The sequence below is a fragment of the Pelodiscus sinensis genome, chromosome 31 (assembly GCF_049634645.1).
Source record: "Pelodiscus sinensis isolate JC-2024 chromosome 31, ASM4963464v1, whole genome shotgun sequence".
NCBI classification, from domain to species: domain Eukaryota; kingdom Metazoa; phylum Chordata; order Testudines; family Trionychidae; genus Pelodiscus; species Pelodiscus sinensis.
In genome coordinates this window covers 3,603,433-3,615,719 of record NC_134741.1, presented here as the reverse complement: position 1 = coordinate 3,615,719, position 12,287 = coordinate 3,603,433, and the positions used below count along the sequence as shown (strand labels likewise).

The following is a 12,287-nucleotide window of genomic DNA, read 5'->3' as shown; positions in this document are numbered from 1 at the left end:
ACAGCCATGGAGAGTGAGGGTCTGTGGGCATCAGGTGCTTCTCACTTGTGGTTTCCTTCTTTCCAACTCTCTTCTCCAATCAGCCTTTTCCTGAACCAGCAGTTCCATGGGTGGCCAGGGGAGGCCTCTTCTGTGTCCCAGAAGCACATAGGAAAATGTAAACAAACACTTCCAACAAGCACCACTGGGAGTTGAACCCAGGATCTTGTGTTTGCTAGACAGTAGCTTGAGCCAGCTAAGCCATGGTGCTCTCTGCATGCAGTTTGGTGAAACTTTTCTACTCTATGGTCCCAGACTACACCTTTGACTCCCAGCGTGCAGCCATTCCCCATTTCCTTCCAGCTCTGGCAGTGTCTGGCTCCCCAGGACAGGGCAAGGGGGTGGGGGGAAGCTGGCTACATGTGGCTTGAGGATCTCACAAAAATCCCAGCCAGTCAGCTCTGTACCCCCTCAGTGACAGCCCGTGAGCCTGGGGAAATAGGCAGTTGCCTAGAGCGCTGCCAGCCCGTGCGCACGATGATGATGTCATGACTGCCAGGGCGCCCTGTGATTACATCACAGCTGTACAGGCACGGGTGCCAATCGCACCTTCTGCCTGGGGCGTCAGCTGCCGCAACCGGCCTCAGACCACTCCTGCACCCCCTAATGTCTGCTACAGCTGCTTCCAGACCAGATTGTGCTCTGCCACCGGCATCACAAGATACTGGGCAGTCAGGGCCAATCCCCCAGTGCAGCCTCTGTCCATGGCCACACAAGGGCTCCTTTGGGAAGTGGGGCAGGACGGTCAGGCTGGGGGTGAGAGGGGTGTGATAAAACAGCATCTGTAAGAAAGTTAAGAGTGGAGGGCAGGAGGCAGGGCCTGGGGGCATGAGCAGCGCTGGGCAAGCGGGCTCAGTTCAGTTTCTCCCCAACACAGATTCTGGCTCAGGGCATCCCTTTCCTCTACCCCAGTCATCACCGGGCTGTGAAGCAGCACAAGAGGGTTGTGGGCTGTGTAGCAGTGTGGGGCAAGTCTAAGCCACACCATTCAGTGTGAGCTAGGCCAGTTACTCATTCAAAGGTTCAAATTCTTGCCAGTGTCACTTTAGCTGTTTCTTCATTACCAGGGCAGCTTTTACAGAATCAGCAACCCCCTTGAACCATGGCCAAATGGGCCCAAGGCAAAGGAGGGGAGACAGCCCCACTTCCAGGAACTACAAGTCTCTGCACAGCAGAGGGAGGGAAGCAGCTGCCTCAGAAATATTCTTGGCTGCTGGCCAGGAGTCACCCAGCCAGAGCCTGTCTTTGGCACCCCAGGCCCTCCCACCCCCCCAGCACTGATGGGAAGAGCAAATACTTGGCCAATTTTATGACTACAGATGAGGCTGTTTTCTCTGACTGGGAATCAAAGCCCGGCCACAGCACGCACAGTGCTGACCCCTAGCCACTAACCCGCCAGGGAAACAAGAAGCACACTTATTTGCTCAGCTACACTCGCCCTTCGCAGGCCACTTTCTGTTCCCTTCAGAACGTGGGGCCATTCTCAGAGAAGGCGCGTGATGCCGGCGTATTTCTCTGTGCCTCCCTTACCCCCCCCCCCTTTCTCCTGCCCGCTCTTCCCACTTTCCTCTCCCCCTTCCCCTGCTGGTAACACAAACAGGACTTCTCCCTGTGCAAAGAACAAACTCTCTGATTTTGATGTGGGGAATGTAGAACTGGGGAGGAGGATGGCAGAAAGGGGAAGAAGGGGGAAGTGGGGCTCAGGGATGGTGCTGGGACTGGCGTCAGCCTTGGGTGGTCCCACTGCCTCATGTGCAGGGGCCTCGGCAGCCATGGGGATGCTCCAGGAGGAGAAGCCGCAGGAGCAGGGGCAAGGGCAGGTTCAGATGGGACCTGAGCAGAAGCAGTTTGGGTTCAGGGAGGCTGCTGGGCCACTGAAGCACGTGACCAGGCAGTTGGCAGCAGCTCTGTGTGCCAGGCACGTGCTCCAGGCCTTCTGGAAATATTGAGCCTCCCTCTGTGACTTGTGATGAAGAGCCTTGGGCCAGCCACTGCAGCAGCAGGAATTTGGGCATCAGGCAACGCCATTGAGGACAATGGAGGGAGGAGAAAGATTTTCCTTCCTATTCGGGAAAGCAGGTCAGGGCAAGGCCCTTTTAGCCACTGGGTCTGTGCAGGCTCAAGCCTCCTCCTACCAGCTCTCTGGCCTGTTTCCTGAAAAGGTCTCAGCCTCTTGCCTGTCTCTACTTCCCTGTCCATAGCAGGCAGCTAAAGGAAGGGAAGTCACCAAACCAAACACCCTTGTGGCCAGCATGGGGCTTGAACCCATCACCTTGGCATTATTAGCACCATGCCCTAACCAACTGAGTTAGCTGGCCAACAGACCTAGAGCTCACCAGTGGCCCTTTGAGGAAAGGCGCCGTAGGCAGCTGAAGGGCCGTCTCTGCAGCTGCCAATGGCTCTTCTCTGACAGGGCCACTAGTGACTCACTGTGACGTGGGCTGGCTAGTCCAGCTGGTTTGAGGGTTGGTCAAGGTGGCTGGCGGCCGGCAGACCCAGGGCAAAGAGGCAGCCGGAATCTCTTGCTGCCAGCACCTTGCCTCCCAGCTTCTTCGCTGTCAGCAGCAGCAGAGTCCTAAGCGCTGCCCTTGACACCATGGAACCAACCTCCCCTCACTCAACTGGGCCAAACTAGTGCCCCAGCTCATGCCCACTGGGACCTGTTTTACTTGGGTTCCTTCCACTCAGAGCCCCCTTCTTCTCCTGGGCTGCGAGGAGCATCACTGGGATGGTTTCTCATATCCCAGCACAGGGCCATCTGTCCAGTGACAGGAGACGGGGCTGGTTTCAGGATTTCTTTTAGCGCAGCAGAAAGCAAGGGGAGATGGAGGAAAATCAACCCCGTTTGCAAGCTTTGTGTGACAGGAGGGGTGTGAGCTGGGAAGCCTGCCCCCCCAGAAGGGGAATTTGGGTGCACCCAGGTGCATCAAGAATTCAGGCCCTCAGGCCAGTGCATTGGGGACAACGTGTGAGCCCTTCCATGAGCATTTTCTGCTCCCACTGGGGAAGGCAGCTGGGCAGGACCAGCCTGCAGCCCACGTCCCTTTCAGCCCCAGGTGCAGGAGGTAACAGAGTGGAGGAAAGTCCATGGCCAGAGCCTCCTCCAGCAGTCTGGCTCGGCGCAGAGTCTGTGCATGATGGAGCCTCTCCCAGCAGAGCCTCTCCCAGCAGGGCTCTGGCCTGTTCTCTGCAAAGTGCTCAGCTCTTTCATTTTTCTGCAGGCCCATTGTATGTGTCCCTGGTGGCTTCATTTACAATTTCCAATCTTTACATTTGCATCTCTTTTTGGAAAGAGTGTACAAGTGTAAACATACCCTACATAGCTAGAGTTGGCCTCTGTTAGTTGAGTCTGGTTGTGTCCCTACTGCAGGAACCCAAACGGAGCAAAGAGCAGAAGTCCTGGAAACTGGTGGGGTACCCTCTGGATTTGATTTAGTGAGTCTTAGTTGGACTTGCTAAATCAAACTCCAGAAGATTGATTGTGGACATTCCTCCCCCACTGGGTGTGATTCTTGTTCTTCTGCGCAGCATAGCCCAGGTAGACCAAGGACCTTCAGATCACACCCTTGCTGAATTGATGGGAATAGAAATGAGACACAAAGCAGATTTGAACTTGTTTCAGTTGAGATGGGTTTGCCTGGTTTATGTGCATTGACACAGGAACACATTGGGGGTTGTAGTAATCTCTGCACCGCAGAAATCTAGACTGTGATACAACTGGAGATGCACAAGTTTCAATGAAGTTGATCAACCATTCAGGGGGCACTTGGAGTTAAACCAGGGATCACGTTGCCTGTAGTCAAATACTTTACCACTGAGCTACATCCCCATTACACTTGCTTGCTTGCATCCAGTGTTAGGAAATTAGCCGCTGGCAGCACTTTCTGCAGGAGCAGGTGGTGCCTTGCACACATGGGGGGGGGGGGGACGGCCCTCTATGGGGTCAGACATGTGTGGTGTCCCCCAACCTACGATCAGCATGACGTGTCATGATAGCGCATCATCCTCTGTGCTCCCGCCTGCCCTGTGTGTGTTGCCACCTCACAGCACTCACCTGATGTTCCCTCCTGGGTGCCCAAAGACATTTGGGAAGCCTCCTGTATCTGGGGGACCAGTTCCAGGGTGAGGGTCACAACGTTCCTGGAATTCTCCTCCTTATCCTGGAGCTGCTGGTCAGCAGGGTTGTTGTCCTGAAGCTGCAGCTGCTGCTGCCCAGGTGTCTCCATCCCAGACTCCACAACTGTCCCTGGAGACAGGATTCTCCAACCCCCAGGACTTGGTCCAGTTCCTCACAGTATGCACAGTGCTGTGGTGCTTCCCCAGAGCAGGAGCTGTGCTCACGGGTCCTCACGTACCCCTGCTACAATTCCTTGACCATGGCTCTGACTTGGTCTGGGGAGGGGGAGGTGGCCTTTCTTTGCAAGGCCATCAGCCATTTGGCCATAAATATCCACATTCCTCCACCTGGATTGCCAGGTCTGCAGACTCCTCCTTGAACCACAGCTTTATCTCTGGCCTGGACCATGACAGTGCCTGGCACTTGGTGCCCCTTGCTTGGTCCTGTGCTGTGTCCATGGAAGGGCCAGAGGGGTCTCTGGGGGCTTGTGCCTGTGACATGGCTCTGCAAGAGGCAGGAAGCGCTCCATCTTAGCCAAATGGCCGAGAAACACTATGACAAAAAACATGAGGGCAGCTCTTGGTCTGTACCTCTGGGCCATGCAGAGTGTCTGGCAGCCACCTCCCTTTGCTGCTCTTGAACTTAGCCCAAGGGACAAGAAGCTGTACTTGCCCACCCAGAAACCTCTGGGACTCCTATGCCAGCCAATCCCTCACACCACAGAGAGCCACAAGGCTGTTACTGCCCAACATCACCCCCCCCCCCCCCGATTTTAGCCAATCGGGCAAGAGGTTATGCTTTACCCCAGACCACATGGGCACCCTCTTCCCTCAAGTGCGCTTCATGGCAGATGTGGACTTCCCTCACTAATTTTTACAGACATGGTTGGCACAGGCATTGGTGGTATAGTGGTGAGCATAGCTACCTTCCAAGTAGTTGACCTGGGTTCAATTCCCAGGCAATGCAATGTGGGGCAGTAGCTGCACAATTCCTTGCATACCTTCTACTTTAACCCTGAAACAACAGGCACAAGTGGGTCCTGCTGCCTCTTGCCACTTTTATTCCTCTCTGAGAGGCAGGAAGTGCTCAATCTTAGCCAAACGGCCAAGAAGCAATGCTTTTTAGGTAATTCTGTTACAGTAAGTTATGACTGGATAGTGAAATTATACTAAAATAATTGGTTAAGGTAGAACTAAGCGGTACTTGAATTTCTCTTTATAAACTGGGGTCCAAGAAGGAGACCAGCAAGAAGAAGGAAAAGGAGAGAAGAGAAGAGGAAGGAAAAGGGAAAGGAAGACCAAGAAAGAGGAGAGAAGGCCTTGAAGCAGAACTCACCTCCAAGGCAACCTAAGACCAAAACAGTCAGGACTCCACTGCACAACTGTTGAAAGGGTTTGCTGTGTGAATTCTATGGTGGGTGACGTTAGGCCTGTGCACTGGGATTATTTACCAGTTTCCCTGGCTTCACTTTGCCCAGAGCTGTGATGGCTGAGTGGTTAAGGTGTTGGACTAGAAATCCAATAGGGTTTCCCTGTGCAGGTTTAAATCCTGCTTACAGCGAGGTCTGTGTTTTGCCCTCTTCCTCGGGCAGCAAGGGCCTCTATGAGTTACCAGCAGTGGGGCTGTTACTGCTGGCATCAGGACTGGATTAAGGGGTGAGCTAGTGGGGCAGCTGCCATCAGGCACTTCCTGTGTGTCTGGTTCCTGGCAGGCTGCAGCAGTTCCCTGGGGCTGCATTAACCTCCACAGCACCTGTCATCAGTGCCCGTCCCCAAGCAAGAAACAAGGAGACGGGACAGAAATTCTCTGTCCCAAAGGCGCACGCCTCACATTGGCGGGGCAGACATGTCCCTCCTCTCTACCCCAGCAGACACGTCTGCAGCCCCTGGCAGGGAGGCGGCTGGGCAGGTCACGGACAGAGCTGAGCCCGGGCTGGCAGCAGTGCAGGCTGGTCATCCACAGCCCTGGGAGAGCAGCTGAGGGGCTCAGCTGGGGGGCGACGGGCCCGTGTGCTCTGCTGCTCACTGACGAGCTGGCTGCCCAAGTGCCCACACAGACGCTTCTTCAATCCCCACCCCTCTCAGCCGGCCACCCCCAGCCTCTTCCAGCACAGCCTGCCCCACCTCCCCCCACAGGGCTTCCACAGGGGCCTCTGTCCCAGGGAGAATGGGGAGCCCCTGCCCCCGGCACCCACCCACCCTGCTGCTGCTCCCACCAGAGCAGAGGATTCACCCGACACAAGTAAGTGCCTCTGTCCCCCCTGACCCCGGCTGCTGGGTTCCCTCCTGTTTAGCTGCCTGGCCCCAGGTAAGGTCACATGAGACTGCTCATATCACCCCCTCAGCACGGAGCCCTGGGCAGCCGCCCTGCTCGCTCAGGTCTCAGGCTGGCAGGGCCTGCAGGGATACTGGGTTTGAATGACAAGGTGTTGGAGCAGCTATTAAAAGGCTTCTTCCTTGGCAGGGGCATTGTGCTTGTGGATTGGCTATTTCTTGGATGACTGGTGCTTGCACATGCAGCTGGGCTTTAGCAAATCAGAACGATGCGAGTCGTGAGTAACCCAGCGCCTCTGGACATGGGAGTGGAGTAAAAAGTACAATATTGTCTAAAAAAATAAAATAACTTGAATAAAAATCAAAGTGTGACAAAAATAAATTACTTGAGTAAAGTACAAATACCCAAAAAAGGTCTTGCGTAGTGTGATCAAGTATTTCTACTTAGTATTTTCCATCTCTGCCCGGCAGGCAGGGGTTCTTGGCCCCTTGCTGGTCTGCAGACTGGCAGTTTGTTACCACTGACTTAGAGGAGCCCCAGGAACTGCAGTTTCAGGAAGAAACAGCAGGAGATTTTGATTGGCTGCCAGGTGCTCCACATGCTAATCAGGAGGCATGTTTCTGTAAACAGGGACACAGAGCATATTCTAATATACAGATTTCTAAACCTGGTGGAGTGTGTTTGAATGGGACAAGCACTTTGCTGAGATTATTTCTGTTCTTTAGTTTTCTAAGTGTTGTGTGAAAACATTCCTCATGAGGAGAAAGTGAATGCACATGAGTGTGGGTGTGTAGCGAGCAGGCTGCTGTTAAGACTGTACTTTCAGGAATCATTTCTATAGTTGGTAACTAGAGAAATGCAGCTGAAAGTAGTTGGTCTTGCTAACCGTGGGGATGAGTGATAATGTTGTCTGCTGAGTACAAAGCAAGCAGACAGTGTTGCTTTACTATAATTGTTGTCTGCTTTTGATGATTGTTCCTTTTTTCCTGTTGGGAAGCTGGAGCAAGAGAGCACAGACTGAGTGGTTAGCTATTGTCAAAAAGTTCAAAATTAGTTTTGCAGTAGAGAGGAGCAGGGATTTCACTTCATCATCTTGTCTTAGCTTCTGTTTAATTCCTGGATTTACTTGTAGGCTACATCTACAATGGTATGATTTTGCACAAATACTTTTAATGCAAGAGTTTTTGCATTAAAACATTTGCACAAAAGAGCATCTACACTGGCATGTGCCAGTGTAGATGCTCTCTTGCTCAAAAAAGCTCTGATGGCCATTTTAGCCATCGGGCTTTCTTGTGCAAGAAATTGATGTTGCCTGTCTACACTGGTCTCTTGTGCAAGACCATTGTTTGGGGAAGTTATCTTAGCGGTCCACTCAAAAGATCTGAAACTGATAGTGTGTTATGGTCTGTTATATAATTACTCCTGGCCAAGGGCGGCCCATGAGCCTTGGCAGACTAGGCAGTTGCCTAGAGTGTTGCTGGCCCGGGCACCTGATGATGACGTCATGGCAGTTGACAGCCGTGCAGGTGGGAGCGTTGATTGTGCTTTCTGCCTGGGGCGCCAGCTGCTACAGCCGGCCTCGGGCCGCTCCTGCTCCTGGCATTGCCACAAACTCAATTTTAACAGAATCATCTTTTATAATACATTTCTTCACTGAAGCACTGGAAGCTACAGAGCGGACAACTAACTGATGTATCTTTCATTGAATATAAAGGTGATGTCAAATTTCTCACCATAAGCAATCTTTCCTTACAACTATAACAGCTGCAAAATGTTGTGTGGATTGGCAAGTTTCTTTAAAAAAGGATATTCCTTTTGCAAAGCCTCCTTAAAAGAACACATTCTTTCCTTGCTATTTGCACTCATTCTGACACTCAAATAACATTTTATGATTAAACTAGTGGGCTGTGCCCCCTGCTCGCTACTATTGCCAAGCCCCCTCCCTTTGAACCCTGCCAACCCCCCCAAACATCTGGCTGGGAGACCCCAATGAGCAGGGCTAGACAAACCGCTGAATCTACTCATCCATGGTGCATGGATTTCAGCTGGTCGCTCCATGCGCTCCATTCACTGGGCTTTGCGCCTGCACAGTGCTGGTCTGGCACATGCGCCGTGCGGCGCTGGCAAGTGGCTCTTGCCGGGGTTTGTCAAGCCCTGTCAATGAGATCTCAGGACACAGATTGGTACAAATCATTCCCTGCAGCTGCAGAGCTTTCAGCTTCTCCCCAACCTCCCAAACAAGAACTGACTAATTCTGTGTCCTGCCATCCCCATCTCCGCCTGTCCCCAGCCCAGCTGTTAGTTCTGTCCCTGCTCAGCCCCCACCTCCGCCTGTCCCCAGCCCGGCTGTTAGTTCTATCCCTGCCCAACCCTCACCTCTGCCTGTCCCCAGCCTGGCTGTTAGTTCCGTCCCTGCCCAGCCCTCACCTCTGCCTGTCACCAGCCCGGTTGTTAGTTCTGTCCCTGCCCAACACCCACCTCCACCTGTCCCCAGCCTGGCTGTTAGTTCTGTCCCTGCTCAGCCCCCACCTCCGCCTGTCCCCAGCCCAGCTGTTAGTTCTGTCCCTGCTCAGCCCCCACCTCCGCCTGTCCCCAGCCCGGCTGTTAGTTCTGTCCCTGCTCAGCCCCCACCTCCACCTGTCCCCAGCCCGGCTGTTAGTTCTGTCCCTGCCCAGCCCTCACATCTGCTCCTGCTGCAGCCCCAGGGGTTCTTCCTCCTCCCATCCCTGGGGCTGGAGGGAGGGACTACTTTTTTGTTTTGGCTCCCAACAGCAGGCCATGTGTTGAGCCCCGCTGAGGGCCGCAAACAAAGAGGCTGCCCACCGACTTCGTGTTGAGTAGCCCTGCTCTAGAACATACATGCTAGGGTGTATGTGGCTACAGAAGCCCATTTGCCATCCCCAAGGAGCTGTTACCCCTCCCCACTATGAGTGCATCTACACTACAGAGTTTTGTCAGAAAAACAGCCATTTTTCCAACACACCTTGAGTTATGTCCACACTACAAACACGTTCTTCTGTAAGAAAATTGAAAGAACGGAGGGGTTTTTCCAGCACTGGTAATCCTCATTCTATGAAGAAGCCCGCCCCCCCCCAGCAGACCAGGAAGAGCAGCTGGGGGCTGCCTGGTTGGTCCCGCAGTGCCGCTCCTTGGTGCTACTGGACCAACCCGGCAGCACCCCAGCTGCTCTTCCCCAGGCGTCCCAAAGTCAGCCGCTGCTGAAACTGACCAGCAGTTGATTCCAGGAAGCCCGAGGCAGAGCAACCAGCGGCTGAATCTGGACGCCAGTTCCGACTTGCGTACAAATTCAACTTGTATGTAACCCGGGGACTGCCTGTAAGCATCTGAATGGTGGTGTTAATTTCACTGACTCTGTTGTGTCTTTCAGATGAGAGAGCAAAGTTTGTGCTGCAAATCAATGAATCAAAGACTAAGGATTTTAAATACAGCAGCCTACATTTAACCTACGTCCATGGTCAGGCAGATGAATATGTGGCTTGTTATCAGAAACACTGAGTGCTGAGAACTAAATCCCATTGTTACAGACGCAGTAATGTTGTAACACAAGCCAGGTACAGACAGAAATGAATGTGTATTTGGGGTCTAACTCCTGTGTGCTGTTTATGGAATATCTAGACTAAAACTTTTGCCCACAATGGCAGAGTCTAGCATGTGTGTCACCACGGACAAAGTCTGGGCAGAATGGGGGCGTGGAAAGGATTAAAGCCTCTTCTGAACTGTCTCCAATTCCTCTTCTCCCCCTGCCAGGCTGCAGAACACCGATGTCTGACTCCAGCTCAGCTCCTGGCCTGCAGAGCCAGGGACAGGAAATGGCCATGGCGGAGCCTGTGAGCTTCGAGGAGGTGGCTGTGTATTTCTCTGAGGAGGAATGGGCTCTGCTGGATCCGGGCCAGAGAGCCCTCTACAGGGATGTGATGCAGGAGAATTATGAGGCTGTGAACTGGCTGAGTAAGGATTCCTGTCCCCTTGGGTAACAGCAGCTGGGTGGGCTCTGGAGCATCTGGGTTGGGTTTGGTTCAGGGTTATTCATTGCCTCTGCCCCCAATGTCAGGAGTATCTGCCATAATAATCCTGGCTCTTGTATGAAAGACTGTCCCCTCCGTACCCCCTCCCAGGGAAAGCAGGTTCAGGGATGTGACAATGGTGTGGCTCTTCCCACACCTAAGGTCTCGCTGCGCTTCCCCCTAGCTTGCCCATCTTGTGCCTTGACCAGAGGTGTGAGTGGAAGGGCTCAGGCAGGAACAGCAGGTACCAGAGGTCTGGGTCTGGCTGCTGTTAGTGGCTGCAGGGTCCCCATGTGGCAGTGAGCTCAGCCACTGGAAGGAGGGTGCAGTTCCTAGAGTCCTTCCCTGCCTGTAACTAATCTCTGTGACATGCTGGTACTTGCCAGTGGGAGGGGCTGGATGCTGGGGCTGAGGGAGAGTGGGTGAGGCAGTTCACGCTCTGTGAGTATTTTGTTTGAGGTAGCTCTGTAGTAGAGAAACGTGAGCAGAGCTCTCCTTGCATTTCAGGCACAGGCTGGGTTTCCTTTCAAAAGATCAGCTTCATTCTCTCTGGGGCTCACTTGTTTCTATGTGCAATGGAGATAAATCACGTCATCTGTGTTGTGTTTCTAGAGTGAAATATCTTCGGGTAGGGATTTTTTCTTCTTGTGTGAATGTCTGGCTTTGTGCTCAGGAGACCTGTGTTCAGTTCTCTGCCCATCACAGTCTTCCTGTGTGACCTTGATCAAGTCTCTTAGACTCTCTGCGTGTGGTCATTTCTTTTACTAGCTTTTATAGAGTGTCCCTGTTTCTCAGGGCTGGGAAGGATACCTACACTAAAGAGGGGTGATGCTTAGCTCCATATGAGCACTGCGATAGCACAATGGGGTCCTGATTTACACCAGAGTTGCCAGGTGGTGCTGTGATTGATAATTTTGCTTCCTTCAGTGACTGCAGTACCATTAGAATTGCTGCTAGCACCACGGAGCATTTATATGGCTTATTCAGGGCGGCTCTTTCTGGAGCCTTGATTCCAGCGGCACTGTCAGAGCGTGCAGCGTATCCATGCAGCATACCACAGGGTTGCCGCTAAGAAAGACCCAGGCTCCATTCGGAGACTAAGGCACTCGGCCAGGTTTATTGTGAAAGGAGCAGGGTGCCAGTGTCCCAGCTCCTCAGGCACAGGTATAGTGAGACTTGTCTCAACCCAATAATGGTACCAGCTCAGTCACCAGCTAGAACACTGCCCCTCAGCCAGTATCAACATGCCCCTCCTGTGACTTTTCCCCTCCTCTCACATTGACGCAAACAAAATGCATATTGCGTTCCATGTGTTTCTACCCCCTTTGGCCTTCTGCCTGTTTGTTTGAACAAAACATCCATATCCATTATCCCCTCATCCTGTTCATGTGCACAAGGGTCAGTGAGCTATCTGTTAGGACTGTGTGTTTGCAGTTACTGCAGAGAGCCGTGTGTTGTTTGCCCTCCTCCTGCTCAGGAATGTGATTTCTTGGTTAGGTGGTACCAGTGCTCCACCATTCTGCCAAAGTCTGGCTTGTTTTAATTAAAAAATGGACATAAACAAGATAATCATAGTCATCAGATCGGAATTTTCCCATTGACTCGGCACACAGCACACTTCGCACAAGCTTTCTTGCGATTGTGTAACAGTGGTAGCACAATGATCTCCATGGTCACATCACAGGTGGCTGTTCTGAACACTAAATTCAGGTCCGAGAAGGGGTGGAGGCATAGCTGAGGGGAAGGTGCTCACAAGGTGCAAATGTGGTAGATTCTGTGCCTTCCTGGAGCAGCCCCAAATCGAAGGGCAGGCCCACCAGAAGAGGCAGACT

At 52.9% G+C, this 12,287-nt stretch overlaps 3 non-coding genes across 3 annotated transcripts; all 3 read left to right on the top strand.

Moving 5' to 3' along the window:
• The first annotated feature begins 5,050 nt into the window (after positions 1-5,050).
• Positions 5,051-5,122, top strand: TRNAG-UCC (transfer RNA glycine (anticodon UCC)). The gene has a single exon. It is a non-coding gene; the product is annotated as a tRNA-Gly (tRNA).
• A 512-nt stretch (positions 5,123-5,634) lies between these two features.
• Positions 5,635-5,716, top strand: TRNAS-AGA (transfer RNA serine (anticodon AGA)). The gene has a single exon. It is a non-coding gene; the product is annotated as a tRNA-Ser (tRNA).
• A 1,524-nt stretch (positions 5,717-7,240) lies between these two features.
• On the top strand, positions 7,241-7,456 carry LOC142821672 (small nucleolar RNA U3). Its single transcript, XR_012898360.1, has one exon. It is a non-coding gene; the product is annotated as a small nucleolar RNA U3 (small nucleolar RNA).
• Positions 7,457-12,287: the final 4,831 nt, after the last annotated feature.